Below are 17,014 nucleotides of genomic sequence, written 5' to 3' on the forward strand. Positions count from 1 at the left end.
TGTTGGGGACAGTCTTAGCTAGTTGTCTGTCTCCAAGTCCTTTGATTCATTCTCTTCCTCCTCCTTGTGAATACAACTGTGTTATTAGTCAGGGGTGAAATGTGCTTATTTTCCAAGTCTGGTCAAGCGATTGTGTTCTGGCTAATGTGATGTTAGTAGAAATGTTGCATGTCATTTCTGTGTAGGTTAAAGTTTAAAGGTGCTATCTTACGTAGGAGGACTCCTTTTTTACCCTCTGTCTTTTCTCTGCTTCTGTTCTGTTCAGAAGGGAGCCGACATAAATGAGTGGAATTTCAGCCTCTGTCTTGAACCATGTAGTGTATATGTGAAAATAGACTTGACTTTTCTTTCAGTCAATGTTATTTTGCAATGTTCAATTATGCAATGGAAAACTGATCTTAAACTACTGGTGTAAAAGCTTACTGAAATAATCCATATGAAAAGTATTAGTGCAACTTTATAGAGAGAGAGGAAAAGAGAGAAAGATAAAGGATGGCAAAGAGACAAAGTCGTTGTTCTTTTGTTATTCTCCAGGAAACAATCAACTTAATAAAGAAGGAAAATAATCTTAAATAAAAAAGTGTGTAGCACATGCACCATGAAACTAATCTTTGAGAAAATTCAAATCATTGCATATTCTAAACTTACTAAGATGTTAAGAGAAGATAAACAAGTTTTCTTCTGCCTAAAAAGATAACAGAGTAATGTGATCTTTGTAGGGTTATATCCTACAAGTAATTTAGCATCATGATATGTAGATCAGGCTTCTTTGGGTACAATCATCATAAGCCCAGTGGACAGAAATGGATAAAATCTGAAGGACTGATGCATAAACTCTCTAAGCTTCCTGCACCTAGATGTTTAAGGAAGTTTTCAAAGTCTTCTCTGTCTCTGTATGTTAACCAGTTAATCAATAAACACTAAGAGACAGCTCAAAATTTAGAAGGGCAGCTGTTTTCCCTCATTCAATGGAACTAGGTAGCAAGACCCTTGTTTTTTTACTTTCTGTCATCTTTATAGTCACAAGCAAAATCATGGGTTAATATCAGAATCCCTGCCATTCTTCACAAGTTTTACAGGTCCCAGGTGAGCATAAACTCAGTCTAAGCTTCCACCTTCACAGTTTGTCTCCTTACTGGAGTGAGAAGAACAATCTTTTATCTCTTGAACATTTATAGTAAAACAATCAAAAGGAACTGTTGGAAATGTACAAGACAGGTTTAATAATGGAGGCTTATCATTTTTATTGCTAAAGTATTAGCTAATAGATTATTGTTCTGGATACACTTAAGGCATAATTTTGTTAATTCCTTGAAATGCTTGTTGATAAGTATTTGATTGTTCATGTCAACATTTTGTCCTTGAATTCAAAGGCACTATTTTCACACTTCCTTTTATTCTTCTTCAATATGTTAAAATATTAAAAATCCCAGAAAATGTCACTAGACTGCCCCGTGTTCCTCCAGAGCAGGATGTGTTACTAAATGACATTTACATTTCAAGCAACATGGTGTCCAAATCACTGTGGTACTCAAAAATATGCTGACATGATCGTGGAGTACTTAAAACATTTTTGTATAAATTTGTTACAACATATTAAACTCTAAATTGATATCTTTTTTTCTGATGGTTCAGGCTTCTCCAAAGACATCCACATAGATTTTCTTTCACTTCTCAAATTATCATCCTTAGTCAGTATTGATTAAATATCTTTCTGAGCTCCTATTACTTTGTACACACTGTACAAAGCAAGTTCAATCAGCACAGTTTCTTCTCTTAAAAAGTCTCACACCTAAGAGACAGAGTTGGTTCTTAAGGGATCCAAGGCTGCACATAAGTGTTCCATTTTTCATCCCAGGGAAAGGATATTTGTGAAACTGAAGAAGGAAGGATGGCACAGAATTGAATGGTAGAAGTGGGGGTCGGCATTTATCTGGCTTTAGGTCCTTCCCTCCAGAAAGGGAAAAGACTGCAAAATTAAATGTTTCTGTAAAGTGTTAGAAAACATAGTATTGCTTTCTTTGAAAAAAAAAAAAAAAAAAGCTTAGCTTTCTGTCTAACTTGGAGGGTTACTACACTGCTTTAGAAATGGCTGAGCACGCAAAGAAAATTAGCTGAAGATGCAGTATCACTTTGTCTTTTCATGTCCTAGTTTATGATTATAATTACAATTATTTAAGGTCTTTGACTTAGGAATCTCTTCCCCATTATTAACTTCAGTTAAAACATGTGTGGATAAGAGTAAAAAGCTGTGGATAGAAGAGATAAATTCAAATGCTTTTATAGCACTTCTTTTATGAAATTGAACTCTGTAAAAATCTTCACGTTTCTAAACATTTTAAAGATAATAATGAGGCTAATACTTTTGGGGATAATAGTGTTGTCAGCCCATATTTTGGGCATGTGCAATTTTGAACACTTTGTAACAATAATCTTATGTAATCTCACAATAATCCTACAAAATATTTCCAAGTCTCCAAGCTAGCTTGACTACAAAAACTCATCTAGCCATTTTTCTTGAGACATGTATTTTTTCTTCATTTTAAACCCTGAGTTAGGCAAAAAGGGTTTTGTGATGGTGTCAGATATAATGATGCCTTGAATTTGCCTTTTCTATTTGCAGACAATTTATATGACCCTGTCAAAAGTTTGTTGTAGTGTTTGCTGATGATTTTATCTCAGAAGAAAGAATGAAATCACAAACAAAAATTTGTCATACATTTTATTGAATTACTTATCGTGGTAGTGAACCGTGAAAATTCAATATAATATTTGAAGTTTTCACAAGCCCACTTAAAGAAAAAAATGACTGAATTACAGAAATAGCAATTAAGTTTTAAAATATTTGTTTAAACAATTATTTCATTGTTTTTCTTATAATAAATTAACTTCTTATGTCTCCTCTTGTAGAGTACTGAAACCTTTGAATTATCATCATTCCTTATCTTTACATAATTTGCTTAGTACTCAATACATATTTGAAATCATAGTATCCCTCCCTTCCTCCCTCCCTCTCTTTCTCTCTTTCTTTTCTTTTCTTTTCTTTTCTTTTCTTTTCTTTTCTTTTCTTTTCTTTCTTTCTTTCTTTCTTTCTTTCTTTCTCTCTCTCTCTTTCTCTCTCTCTCTCCCTCCCTCCCTCCCTCCCTCCCTCCCTTCCTTCCTTCCTTTCCTTTCCTTTCCTTTCTTTCTTTGTCTTTCTTTCTTTTTCTTTCTTTCTAACCTATCAATATAATAGCATTGTTTCTACTTGAAAACAATCTTCCTCTAAGGAAGAAATTGACAGAAAATAATAAAACTATATAAATAAGAATAAAAAATAGTTAAATTATAAAATGTCAGGCTGTTATAGCCAGTAAAGTATGAAAATGTTTTGCTGAAAAATAAATATCACATGTATTACAGTGATATATGTATGCTGTTCACAGAATTTGTTCAAAAATATATTCTAGCCTTTAAAAATTAATATTATGCTGAGTTCTAGAATAAAAATAACACCATTTCTTGAGAGATGAATATTGGATATGCAAACAGTTCTTTACATATATTATTTTATTTAATCCTTGTATAAACCAAATTGTTCTAAATATGTTTCTGCTTATATTCACATTGCTAAATTCCTTGATGTTAATCATATTCTTTTTTTTTTTTTTTTTTTGAGACAGGGTTTTTCGCTTTTTTTCCCCAGGCTGGAGTGCAATGGCGCGATCTCGGCTCACCGCAACCTCCGCCTCCCGGGTTCAGGCAATTCTCCTGCCTCAGCCTCCTGAGTAGCTGGGATTACAGGCACGCACCACCATGCCCAGCTGATTTTTTTTTTTGTATTTTTAGTAGAGACGGGGTTTCACCGTGTTGACCAGGATGGTCTCGATCTCTTGACCTCGTGATCCACCCGCCTCGGCCTCCCAAAGTGCGGGGATTACAGGCGTGAGCCACCGCGCCCGGCCAATCATATTCTTTTAAACTGTTCCTTTATAAAATTGCTGTAAATATCTGAGTATAACACGTTCCTTTGGCCTTTCAAAAGACAAATCAAAAGCGACTAGATGGCGACCAAAGTGAACAGAGATGACATTCATTTTTGTGTTACGTGTTGTATGAACACTTTACTCTTTATACCAAAGAATATGTCATTTGAAATAGTATGTACATTGTTTCTCTCAGATACAGCTTGTTTAAGATTCTAAATTCCTATTGCTAACGCTTATGCAATTAAAAATTCTTTTATATGAATTTGAAATGGTGCCACCAAAGCAGAAATTTATATTAGGGGGTTCATACCTATGATGTTGCTTTCCACCTCATACCTATTATGTTGCTTTCCACCTAACAGATATCCAACAATTAAAACAAAGCCACTAGTGGAATTTTTTAAAAAGTAATAATGTATACAAGAATTTTTTTTTTTTTTTTTTTTTTAATTTGGAGTCTCGGTCTGTTGCCCAGGCTGGAGTGCAGTGGCGTGATCTTGGCTCACCACAACCTCTGCCTCCTGGGTTCAGGTGATTCTCCTGCCTCAGCCTCCTGAGTAGCCAGAACTACAGGCATGTGCCACCATGCCTGGCTAATTTTTTTTTATTTTTAGTAGAGATGGGGTTTCACTATGTTGGCTATAGGAGTCTTAAAACTCCTGACCTCCCGATCTACCTGCCTCGGCCTCCCAAAGTGCTGGGATTACTTCTTGAGCCACCACACTAGGCCAAGAAGTAATTTTATTGAGCTGGTTGTCCAAATAAAGTAAATTTTAAGATGAGTAATACTTTTTAAAATTTATGCAAATGTATTTCTTATTATGTGACTATTTGGGAGCTATTGAATTTACCATAAGTTGATTACAAAATTGACTATATATTTTTTCCTTTTCCCATATTCAGACTCCATAGAATGCAATTTTGAATCTCCTCCCATCAAGAGGAAGCATGTATTTCACCATCCCTTGTATTTATACTGTCTTTGTGACTTATTCTGGCCAACAGAATATGTCAGATGCAATGTTGTGGTTTGTGCTTTCTTAGAGTGTCTCGGAACTCTGCCACTGCCATGTAAATAAGCTGAAGCTCTTCTGTGGGATGATGGGACATAAGTAGCCCCATCACCTCATTGTCCAAGCTGACTATCGTCCCATCTCCAGGCATGCAAGTGAGGTCATACTAGTATAGTCAGTTCTTGCCAGTGTTGAAGAACACTGAGCCTGACCGCATCAACCCTGAGGACCTGCCGACTCAGGAGCAATAATGAATACTTACTTCCAAAAGCGACAGATTTTGGGGGTGACATTTTTATAGCAAGAGCTGAGTAATACAGAATTTATCTAAGAACTTGTCTTAACTCATTTAGAGGATAGCAAAAACTGACTTACAAAGCAGCACTATAGCAATCAAAAAATGATGTGTCCATTATTAAGCCTGTCTTGTGCATTTCCAACAGTTGCTTTTGATTGTCCTACTATAAGTGTTGAAGAAAAAATACTGCTTGTCTCACTCTATTATGGGAACAAACCATTGAAGAGGGAAGCTTAGACTGAGTTCACACTCACCTGTGACCTGTGAAACTTGCTAAGAATGGCAGGGATTCTGATATTAGTGCATGATTTTGCTGGTAAGTGTAAAGATGACAGAAAGTAAAAAAGAGGTGTCTTGCTTGTTCCATTGGATGAGGGAAAACAGCTGCCTTTCTAAACTTTGGGCTACATCTTAGTGTTTATTGATTAACTGGTTAATATACAGAGAGAAGACTTTGTTTGAAAACTGCCTTAAACATCTAGGTATTGGAGTGAATTCAACAGGAAGCTGTCACAAGACAATGGGCCTTCTGCTTGGAGGAAAAGAACATCAAGGTGAAGGAACATTATTTATCAATATATAAGTGTGAAGGCAAAGATGAGAAGTTTCAAGGGAAGGTATTTATGATGAGATATTGTTCTATTAAGCTGGCTTTATTTTGGTATGTCAGGTGATTGATGTGCAGTAGATGTAATCATTTTGTCGAAAAGATGTTAGCCCGGCAATGTGTCAGCTGCTCAGCATACCATTATTAAGCAGCGGCATTCTGATTGACTTCCAAGCCAGAGACTTTCAACCTTCTGTTAATCAGAGATAGGCAATTCAAAAGCAAAAACCAAGGCAAAAGGAGCAACAAAAGTACTCAAGAGACCCTTAAACCATTAAGGAAAAGAACCCAAATACATTAAATACATCTTATTGTTAAAGAAAAGGTAAACACACACACACACACACACACACACACACACACACACACACACACAGCAATATAGTTGAAAAATAATAAATTATTTGTTCTGCCACTTTGGTCTGTAATTGCCTTCTATTGTTATCTCTCTAAAGGAAGATAAATAATCCTGAAATCGTTGATGATTTTAAAATGTAAATTTCTTTAAGTAAATTGAATAATAGACTCCACAGTTTTTAAAAAGCTATTCTGACCTTGGACCTTATTGTAACTGAATTTCCTTAATTTGCTGACATTTAGACAAAAAAGCAATTGTTCACTTTGACGTGAATGAATCTTGAGAAAGAAGGCATTTGCTTTTTTTATGTTTGTTTGGGGTTTTGATTTTTTTTTTCTCTCTCAGGAATGAAAGCTATGACTTGGCTGAATAATGAAAAATATGAAAGGTAGTGACACTCACTCCATGGTATGTAACCACATAAAAGCAGAATGTAGACATGGAAGGATCCATAACTGATTAAAAAATATATATATACTTTACCCTAGAGGAAATGATCTCTGTTGACTTGACTCAGTCATTTAGCATCCTCTGGCTTTCATTCTGTCTGTGGTGAAGCACAGGGCCTGGGCTAAGGTAAAAAGTAAGTGAGAAACTTTCCTTGCCCACAAAATTGGAGGGACACCAAATATACAGCATTTAAAATAAATAACATTTTAATACAATACATTTTTTAAAGAAAACTAATGGATAAAAATCCATGATTAATATACTATCAAAATTGTTTGTTTCAGACAGGGTTTTACTCTGTCACTCATGCTGGAATGCAGCGGCACAGTGTCAGCTCACTGCAATCTCTGCCTCCAAGCTCTAGTGATCCTCCTACCTCAGCCTTTCAGGTATCTGAAAGTACAGGTGCATACAACGATGCCCATATTATTATTATTTTTTCTGTAGAGAAGGTGTCTCACTAGGTTACTCGGGCTGATCTCAAACTCCTGAGCTCAAGCAATCCTTCCACTTTAGCCTCCCAAAGTGCTGGGATTACAGGATGGCACCACTGTGCCCAGGTATCAAAATTTTTAAGACAGGACCTGTATTATTGAATGTTCCTTTTGCTTCAGGCAGTGTCCACATCAAATATTGTGGATAACTTTGCAGCTCAATGCACTTTCACCAAAAAAGCACAATCCTTGAAATGAGCACTCAGGTCAAGAAACAGAGCTTAACCAATGTGTCCATCCTCCTGAAGTGTCCTTCTAGTCACTTGTACCTTTACTCAAGACTTATTAAAGTCTTGCTTTTTAACATTATCAGTTTCACCTAGTTTTGCAATTTAAATAATTAAAATTATACAGGATGTTATCTTTTTGTCAGCTTTCTTTTGTTCAGTATTATATTTCTGAGAGTCATCCATATTTTTGTGCTGTTATAGAAGGCATATTCTCCTTGTTGTATAATGTTCTATCGTGTGCATATATCAGACTTTATTCACTTTATGATGGATGGACATTTGAGTAGCAAACAAAAACAAACCAAACAAAATGAAAACAATATTTATGAGCATTTTCTTCCTTTGTCTTTTTTCTGTAACAGCACCTGAGTTGTCATTTGGGAATCTTCCTCTCTTACATTTTATATTGTGCTAGTGAAACTCCTATAATAAATAATTCCCTTCCTCCATCTCCCAACTATGATGAGTTCAAGATGTAAACTAAAACAATCCCTACAGTTAATTCTTAACATAATGACACACGTCAACTGTCAATGCTATAAGGAGATTGTGCATTAATACTTGTTACAGATACATTTTAACGTGTGATGAGTTTTCTCTTCCCAGGTAGTCAGGTGTTGTATTAGTCCATTTTCACATTGTTATAAACAACTACCTGAGACTAAGCAATTTATGAATACAAAAGGTTTAATTGACTCACAGTTCCACAGGCTTAACAGGAAACATGGTCGGAAGGCCTCAGGAAACTTACAGTCATGGCAGAAAAGGAAAAGGAAGCAATCTTTCCCATGGTGGAGCAGGAGAGAGAGGGTGCGCTAAGGAGGAAGTGCCTCACATTTTGAAAACAATCAGATCTTGTGAGAACTCATTCACTGTTAAGAAACCAGCAAGGGGGAAGTCCGCCCCCATAATTCAATCATCTCTCACCAGGCCTCTCCCCTGACTCGTGGATATTATAATTTGAGATGAGATTGAGTGGGGAACACAGTGCCAAACCATTTCAGATGTTCAGCTTTACATTTGATTCTGTGAGTTACCCAGTGTCATTTCAATTGATTGCTTGAAAACATTAACTCACCAAGTTATGTTTCTGTTTCTTGTGTCAAAAGGAATCTTGACAAGAGAGTGAAGTTAGAGCATTTCACATGGGAAGAAAAAGACAGTAACCTGAATAAGCATGAAAAGCAGAGAATGTGAACCTGTGTTATCTTGTATATTAGTTCGTTTCCACATTGCTGATAAAGACATACCCAAGACTAGGTAATTAACAAAAGAAAGAGGTTTAATTGGACTTGCAGTTCCACATGGCTGGGGAGGTCTCGCATCATGGCAGAAGGCAGGAAAGAGCAAGTTGCATCCTACGTGAATGGCGGCAGGTGGCAAACAGAGAGCTTATGCAGGGGAACTCCTCTTTATAAAATCATCAGATCTTGTGAGACTTACCCACTATAATGAGAACAGCAGAGAAAAGACATGCATGCCCCCAAGATTCAACTACCTCCCATCAGGTCCTTCCTACAACATGTGGGAATTCATGATGAAATTAGGGTGGAGGCACAGCCAGAACATAACATTCTGCCTCCAGCCCCTCCCAAATCTCATGGCCTCACATTTCAAAACCAATCATGCCTTCCCAACAATCCCCCAAAATTCTTATTTCAGCATTAACTCAAAAGTCCACAGTAGAAAGTCTCATCTGAGACAAGGCAAGTCCCTTCTGCCTATGGGCCTGTAAAATCAAAAGCAAGTTAGTTACTTCCTAGATGCAATGGAGGTACAGGCATTGGGTAAATACAGTCATTCCAAATGGCCAGAGAAAGGGGCTACAGGCGTTATCCAAGTCCAAAATCCAGTGGGGCAGTGAAATCTTAATGCTCCAAAATGATCTCCTTTGACTCCATGTCTCATATTCAGGTCATGCTGATGCAAGAGGTAGGTTCCCATAGTCTTGGGCCGCTCCACCCCTATGGCTTTGCAGGGCACAGCCTCCCTCCTAGCTGCCTTCATGGGCTGGTGTTGAGTGTCTGTGGCTTTTCCAGATGCGTGGTGCAAGTTTTCAGTGGATCAACCATTCTGGGGTCTGTGGCCCTCTTCTCACAGCTCCACAAGATGATGCCCCAGTAGGGACTCCATGTGGGGGCTCCAGCCTGCATTTCCCTCTTGAACTGCCCTAGCAGAAGTTCTCCATGAGGACCCTGTCCCTGGAGCAAATTTCTGTCTGGGCATCTAGTCATTTTCATACATCTCCTAAAATTTAGGTGGAGTTTCCCAAACCTCAGTTCTTGACTTCTGTGCACTCGCAGGCTCAGCACCATGTGGAAGTTACCAAGGCTTGGGGCTTGCATCCTCTGGAGCCATGTCCTGAGCTGTACCTCAGCCCCTTTGAGTCAAGGCTGGAGTGGTTGGGATGCAGAACACCAAGTCCCTAGACTGCACATAGCATGGGGACCTTGGACTCAGCCCAAAAAACCATTTTTTTCTTCCTAGGCCTCCACGTGGGTGATGGGAGGGGCTGCTGTGAAGACCTCTAACATGCTCTGAAGACATTTTTTCCCATTGTCTTGGGGATTAACATTGGGCTTCTTGTTACTTATACAAATTTCTGTAGCCAGGTTAAATTTCTCCTCAGAAAATGGAATTTTCTTTCCTATTGCATTGTCAGGCTGCAAATTTTCCAAACTTTTACGATGTGCTCCTTTTAAAACTGAATGCCTTTAGCAGCACCCAAGTTACATCTGGAATGGTTTGCTGCTTAGAAATTTCTCCTGCCAGATACCCTAAATTATCTCTCTCAAGTTCAAAATTTCAAAAATCTCTAAGGCAAGGGCAAAATGCTGCCAGTCTCTTTGCTAAAACATAAGAAGATTCACCTTTGCTCCAGTTCCCAACAAGTTCCTCATCTCTCTCTGAGACCACCTTAGCCTGGAATTCTTTGTCTATATCATTATCAGCATTTTGGTCAAAGCCATTCAACAAGTCTCCAGGGAGTTCCAAACTTTCCCAGATTTTCCCGTCTTCCTCTGAGCCTGACAAACTATTCCAACCTCTGCCTGTTTCCCAGTTCCAAAGTCACTTTCACATCTTTAGGCATCTTTTCTGTAGTGTCCCACTCTACTGGTACCAATTTACTATTTTAGTTTGTTTTCATGCTGCTGATAAAGACATACTCAGGACTGGTCAATTTACAAAATAAAAAGTTTTAATTGAACTCACAATTCCACATGCCTGGAGGGACCTCACAATCATGGCGGAAGGCAAGGAGGAGTAAGTCACATCCTACGTGGATGTGGGCAGGCAAAGACAGAGAGCTTGTTCAGGGGAACTGCTTTATAAAACCATCAGATCTTACAAGACTTATCCACTATCATGGGAACAGCGTGGAAAAAACTTGCCCTCGGCTCCCTCCCACAGCAGGTGGGAATTAAAAATGAGATTAGGGTGAGGACAGAGCCAAACCATATCACCTTGTATGTAGAAAGTTTTAAAAATCCCCTTAGCATGTACAACACTATGAATTAAAAGTATTTCAAAAATCCAACAAACGTTTATGACTTAAATCCAGTTTTAATTATCATGGCTGACATCTTGTCTTTGGAGGCTTTGGAAAATGATGACCATGACTTTTTCAAAAGTCTACCCAGATGTTTCATAATATATATTTCAGCCTTACACAAACAATGCAGTATGTAGTGTCCTGCCACTGGCCTCTCCTTAGGGACTACAGTATCTGGTAATAGAGCTAGGCTTTAGTGGGTTTTCCCAGAAACCTGTCTAAAATATGATTGGGCATGACTTTAAGGGAGCACAAAGCATGAAATGTTTGTTGGTAGCAGCATGGAAAACAGCCTATGTCATATTTAGTTTCCTGTTCCTGGAGACTTGAAAACATTTTTTCCGGCTTTAAAGAGACACACAATAGCTCACCATAAATTGTTGCAAAAGATTTCAATCTAACGAGACTCAAAGACACTCATTTCTTCTGAATACATGGGGAAAAAAAGTAATCTATTATTTTGATAGGTAAATATTCCTGTATTTTTTTCTGCCTTCATCTTTTTAAGCCCTTAGATAACTCATATAGACTGATAACTAAAATCTTTCCTATGGTATATCTTCTGAGATGCTGTCAGGCATAAGAACATATAAAAATCATGAAGATTGTCACTATGACTCTAGTCCAATTCATCTCTGTTCCTTCCTTTTGGGTAGAAGAAAAGGCTACTTGCTATAAACCATATGTGCTATTATGGCATTTTGCAATAAATAGCTCTATATTCAAAGGTAGATATGCTGTAGTCAATTTTAAAATGAGCTTTAAACATTTAAATGTAGAAGTGAAAAAAATGAAATGTGATATCTGTTTTTCTGTACTTAAAACAGGTTGGATAATCTTCAAGCATCTGTTAGCCTTCTTAAATAACTTCAAAGCTAGTCTTTGCTTGCAAGGAAAGTGTAGGATGCTGGCTGATTTTAATACCATCACTTAATAGATTTAATATTCATTTTAACTGATAGATAATGAGCCAAAACTATTTAGACATTTATTTGGAATTTCCAGATACAGAATCATTTGATTCATCTAGATGCTTAAAGCGTATCAATTTATCTAATTTTCACACCAAACTGCCCAAGGAAGGTCTTATGATTGTTTACTAATAAACTCAGCATTTTAATTGGGATTAAGTTTGATTTCAATTAGATATGTTAGATCTGAGTTCAAAAATGAGTTCAGTGTCTGTGAGATCTTGGATAAATCAGTGATTTTCACTAAGTGCTTCTCCTCATATTTGACCCTAGGGGTTATAACAGTACCTATTTCCTAGGGTAGATATGAAGATTAAATGAGATACTATATGTACAATGACTGGAAGATGAATGAGGCTGCAGTGGAACTCATAACCACCTCTTTTCCCAAGTGCTCTGTCCTAGGAAGGTCAGCTTTATTTATAAGTTCCTATCATGCTGCTGCCTTTTTTCATAGATGCCCTGCCCCACATGGAGTAGTCTAGTCACAGTATGCCAGCAGAGGCATTGCTGAGCTGCTGCATGCTATGCCCAGCTGCTATGTGAACTGCCTAGGTAGTGGCAGACTGCCTTGGTAGTGATGGTTGCCCTTCCCCAAATGAGCTGGACCTTCCTGGGTCCAGCTATGCTTGCTGGGAAACACTCAATCCAGAGTGTTTTAGATTGCTTGTTTTGTGGGGGTGGTACCCACCAAGGCAGATAGCCTGGCTCCTTGTCTCTGTCCCCTCCCTTTCAGTTGAATGGGTGGCTCTGTCTCCCAGGCGTTCCAGGCACCAGTTGAAATGGCCTCCCAGATTTGTGTGAGTTTCTGTGTGCCAACCTGGCACCGACTGAAACTGCCATGCTGAAAGCTCGTGGTGATTTCCAGCCTGGGAATCTCCTGGTCTGTGGGCAGTGAAAATTTGTTTAGACATATGGTGGGCACTCACCCTCTGTGTTGTTCTGGCTGGGAACTGCATTCTGGAGCAGTTCCTATTTGGCCATCTTGGAACCTCTCCCTGGGGAAACCTCTTTTATTCTAACTGCTTCTGAAATGTCCTGAGCTTCCAGACCATGTCTGCTTCTCATACCATGCATATTCATGTCTGCCTTGATAGTGTTTCTCATAGGCGTTGATCGGACAATCACATGTAATTCTTTTAAGCTAAATCAACGATAAACTCTCAGATGATATGACCCACATCTGTCTATTTTGTTTCCCATTCACAGAAGTGAATGGAAATTCACATCACAGAAGTGAATTTAGCAAGTGGCACATGGTGAAGGTATATCCTCTTCCTTAAGAGGCTTCTCCTCCCCTAAAGACCAACATTCCCTGTGCTAGTTCAACTTTTTATTAATCGAATGGCAGCAGTTATCTAGACAGTAAAGGATCCAGAATTCTGAACAATCCCTGGGTAGAGATAGTTTGCCCAAATCACAGGTAGCTCTACAAAGTTAGCCTCTTGGTCCTCAGCTTTAGACTTTGGTATGTTGGGTGGATTTTCTGTTGTTTTGGGAAAGTGGTCAAGTAACCCATTTTTTGTTTGTTTGCTTGTTTTTTTGTTTGTTTGTTTGTTTGTTTTTATTCACTGGAATTATATATTAACTACAAATTAAAACAATCACTAATTTTTTAAGGTTTCTCCAAAACCTCATTTGGGAATTCCAGCTATATCAATGATTGCTATCTACAATCTAGGCTTTTTACATTTAACCTCATGAGCTATCTTGTTGGAGACAGAGAGTGAGATAAATTATTATCTATCAAATGGTTGTATTATTAAGGCATGTATTCCAAGCCATTTCCAAAGAATTGAAAAGTTCTTAAAGCATCTAAACAGATGTTTCTAATAAGATGATATGAATAGTTACAGAGTTAACGGAGTGACTGGTCTAATGTTACCCCCAGAGTCTGGATGAACTATTCACTAATCTCAAACCTATCTAATTCCAAAAGCTCTTCACAAGCTCCACAATAGATGACAGTTGACAGTATTAGTTGAAGTTAGTTACTTTTACATTTTCCATTTTTCTTTTAGCACAGAAAGGACTACTAAGAGAGAGCCTCATATTTCTCAGTCCATGATTATTATTGTGCTCCTAGTATGACATCTGATAATTAGCTTTTCAATCAGTGTTAGGAATTGTATATCATTGCTGAATTTCACCAGCAAAATAGACAAAGTCTCTGCTTTTCATCCTGGAGTTTACTTTCTATTAGGGGAGTATATTTGTATATTTATTATTTTAATTATGAATATGATATTATTTTTAAAAGAAAAAACAAATATCCATAAGAGCACATAGAAGGGACCTACCTTGGTGTGAGAGAAGGAATGATTTCCTGGTGATGGAATGTTTAAGATGAGCCTCATGCCACTATCTAAAGAGGAAACTTGGAGAAACTTCTCTCTCCTTCTTTCAAAAATTACAGAGATGTAGGGTGGGAAGGAATTTGGCCTATATGAAATGATCAGATGTGATGCCAACTGGATGAAAGAAAGGAGTATCACAGGAGAAATAGTCATGGGCTAAACCAAACAGTGCCCCTAAGCCTTAATTTTCTCATCTGTAATATGGAACTAAGGATGATTGCCTACATATCTGATAAAATTGCCAGAAACCAGTGAAACTCTCCATTAAAAGTCATGCATAAAATTTAATTTTATATATAAAATGCTAAACAGCTACATTATATAATATATACATACACATGAGTTATATAATGTGAGACCAAGGCATAATATAGTTATGCAAATACAAAATGCATCTATGTGAAGCCCATACTTTCCATACATAGAATAATGAAACTCAATTTTTTCACTGGGAGAGGCCCTGATAAAAGGAAACTTAACATTCATTCCATAACTTACAAGCTGGTACTATAACAAGATTTTTGAGCAGAGATTATTTAAGACCAATTTGAACTATTGTGTACATACCAATAAGAATGCCAGCATTCATTACATTTAGAGAGACAGATGGTCTGGACTGAGACAACCAATTAATATAAAATGTGTTCTTTGTTGGCACTTACCACAAAGGAAGATCTTTTCTTGAAATACCTTCTTAAAGTTTATCCTATTTTCAGATGAATGTGTCTTTATGTAGAAAGAAAAGTATTTAAGGCATCTATGGGCAACAATTTACCTATTTTTATGACATCTATAGAAAAACCTAATTCATATAAGTTATTGCTTCTTTTAATTTTAAAGAATGTAAAATTAGATATTCACTTGAAATATTTTGATGTTCCATTAATCATATATTTCATTTGGTAGCAAAATATAAGGAAATTGCCTTTCCAGAGATTTTTCAATGAGGTAATTTCCTGCCTTCTTAAGAGACTTGCATTAAATTGTGTAGATGTCAGTGGATATAAACATTACTCTGAATTGTTTGCAGAAAAAAGAAAACACAAGGATACACTTTATTTATGATACATATCCTTTAGGTCCTGGCTGTTTAGTCAAAGCACAGGAAACATTTTTATACATGAAAATGTTCTAAAGAGATATCTGCCAAATGTTCTATTATTCAAGAGTTAATGATGCTCAAGTTCACACAGACCATGTCACTTTACTCCTTTCCCAGGTCAAAGCCCGTGCAAAGAAAAACATGTCTGCCTGGAATGATAAATGATGGATAGGAGGTAGAGTTAGGGCATTATTTTGGTATCATGTATTGTACATTAGACCATGAAAGCTACAGTTCAGAGATCATAAATTATCTTCTGAGCCAAGTGAAATGAAAAACAAATATTTTGAAATGTGGAAAACAGATATGACAACTTATTTTCATACAGCTTATCAATTTTTAAATGTTTTATTTTCTGTATATTTCATAATATACAGAATATATTATTGAAGAAGTACTTGTGTATTATTTGCAAATAAAATGCATAAATTGGTGATACATGCTTACCAGTTTTACAGCTAAGTACCTGCTAAAAGTTTAGATTATTACTCATCTAGGCAATGATGAACCAATCATGTACATTAAACCTGATATATTACTTTCAGAAAATTTTTTTAAAAAGGCAAGAGAAGAGGAAAGGAAAGAAGAGGAAGAATAATTACAATGCATATCACATATAAATATGTGTATATAGGTTAATAAAATTGTCATGTATACAGAAATAATTCAGTCAATGGACTTTTAGCATATGAACTTCATAGGCTTGAACAAAGGTGCTCTTTAAAGCAAGACCAAGTCAGCTTGGTTTTACCCCTAGAAGTGACATGGGTACTTGTTAAAAGTCATCTGTGCCTCTGGTTTCATTGTTTTGTGACCTGTAATGGTTTTGTTTCTGCAGGATTTTATAGTTGTTGATGTGCAAAACTAGAATATTATGTCTCAGAAATACAAGAGAGGTGAGAATGTAAAAAGTGCTAATAAGAGTAGCATCGAATTATTACAGAAGTAAAGGTAGAAATGTAGGTGGTTAATGCAATAATTAACTCAAAATAGTGTTATTAATTTTATCTATGATTACGGAATAAATTTCTTAACAGATAAACAATTGATGGAGGAAAAGAAATTTGTATAGAATATGAATAGTTCTGTGCTTAAATTGCAAAAAAAAAAAAATAGTATTTCTGGGAAGTAGAATTTTTTTCTTTTCATTTTCTGATTACAGAAATTATCAGTGTATACATATTTATGGACAACGTAAAAAAAGAGGGTGCATTCAGAGCACGCAGTTTCTAAGAAAATATACATGTCATGACCAGAACATGAAATTATAATTCAAATGAAAACCAATCTGTCTGATTCCAGTGCCTAGCACTAACAAGCTATTAGACATGAAGAAACTACTTAAACTCTCTGGTCCATTATCCGCTATATGAGAATAATAAGATCCAGTTAAGAGTACTTCAAGTGACTCATGTAGAGTCCCTATCTTGTGGCATAAGGGAGTTTTGAACAAATAAAAACTTTTTATTGAAAAAATGTCTTCTAATCTCTAATCATAACAATCAATCACCATAATAAAAATATTGGGCAGAGAGATATTTCACAATGTCTCACACTTAATAAGGCACAGAATTATTGTTACCTCTTTTGCCTCCTTTTCACTTATTCCATTA

Source organism: Sapajus apella, unplaced genomic scaffold, assembly GCF_009761245.1.
Source record: "Sapajus apella isolate SASKATOON/1434 unplaced genomic scaffold, GSC_monkey_1.0 scaffold15, whole genome shotgun sequence".
In the NCBI taxonomy this organism is placed as follows: domain Eukaryota; kingdom Metazoa; phylum Chordata; class Mammalia; order Primates; family Cebidae; genus Sapajus; species Sapajus apella.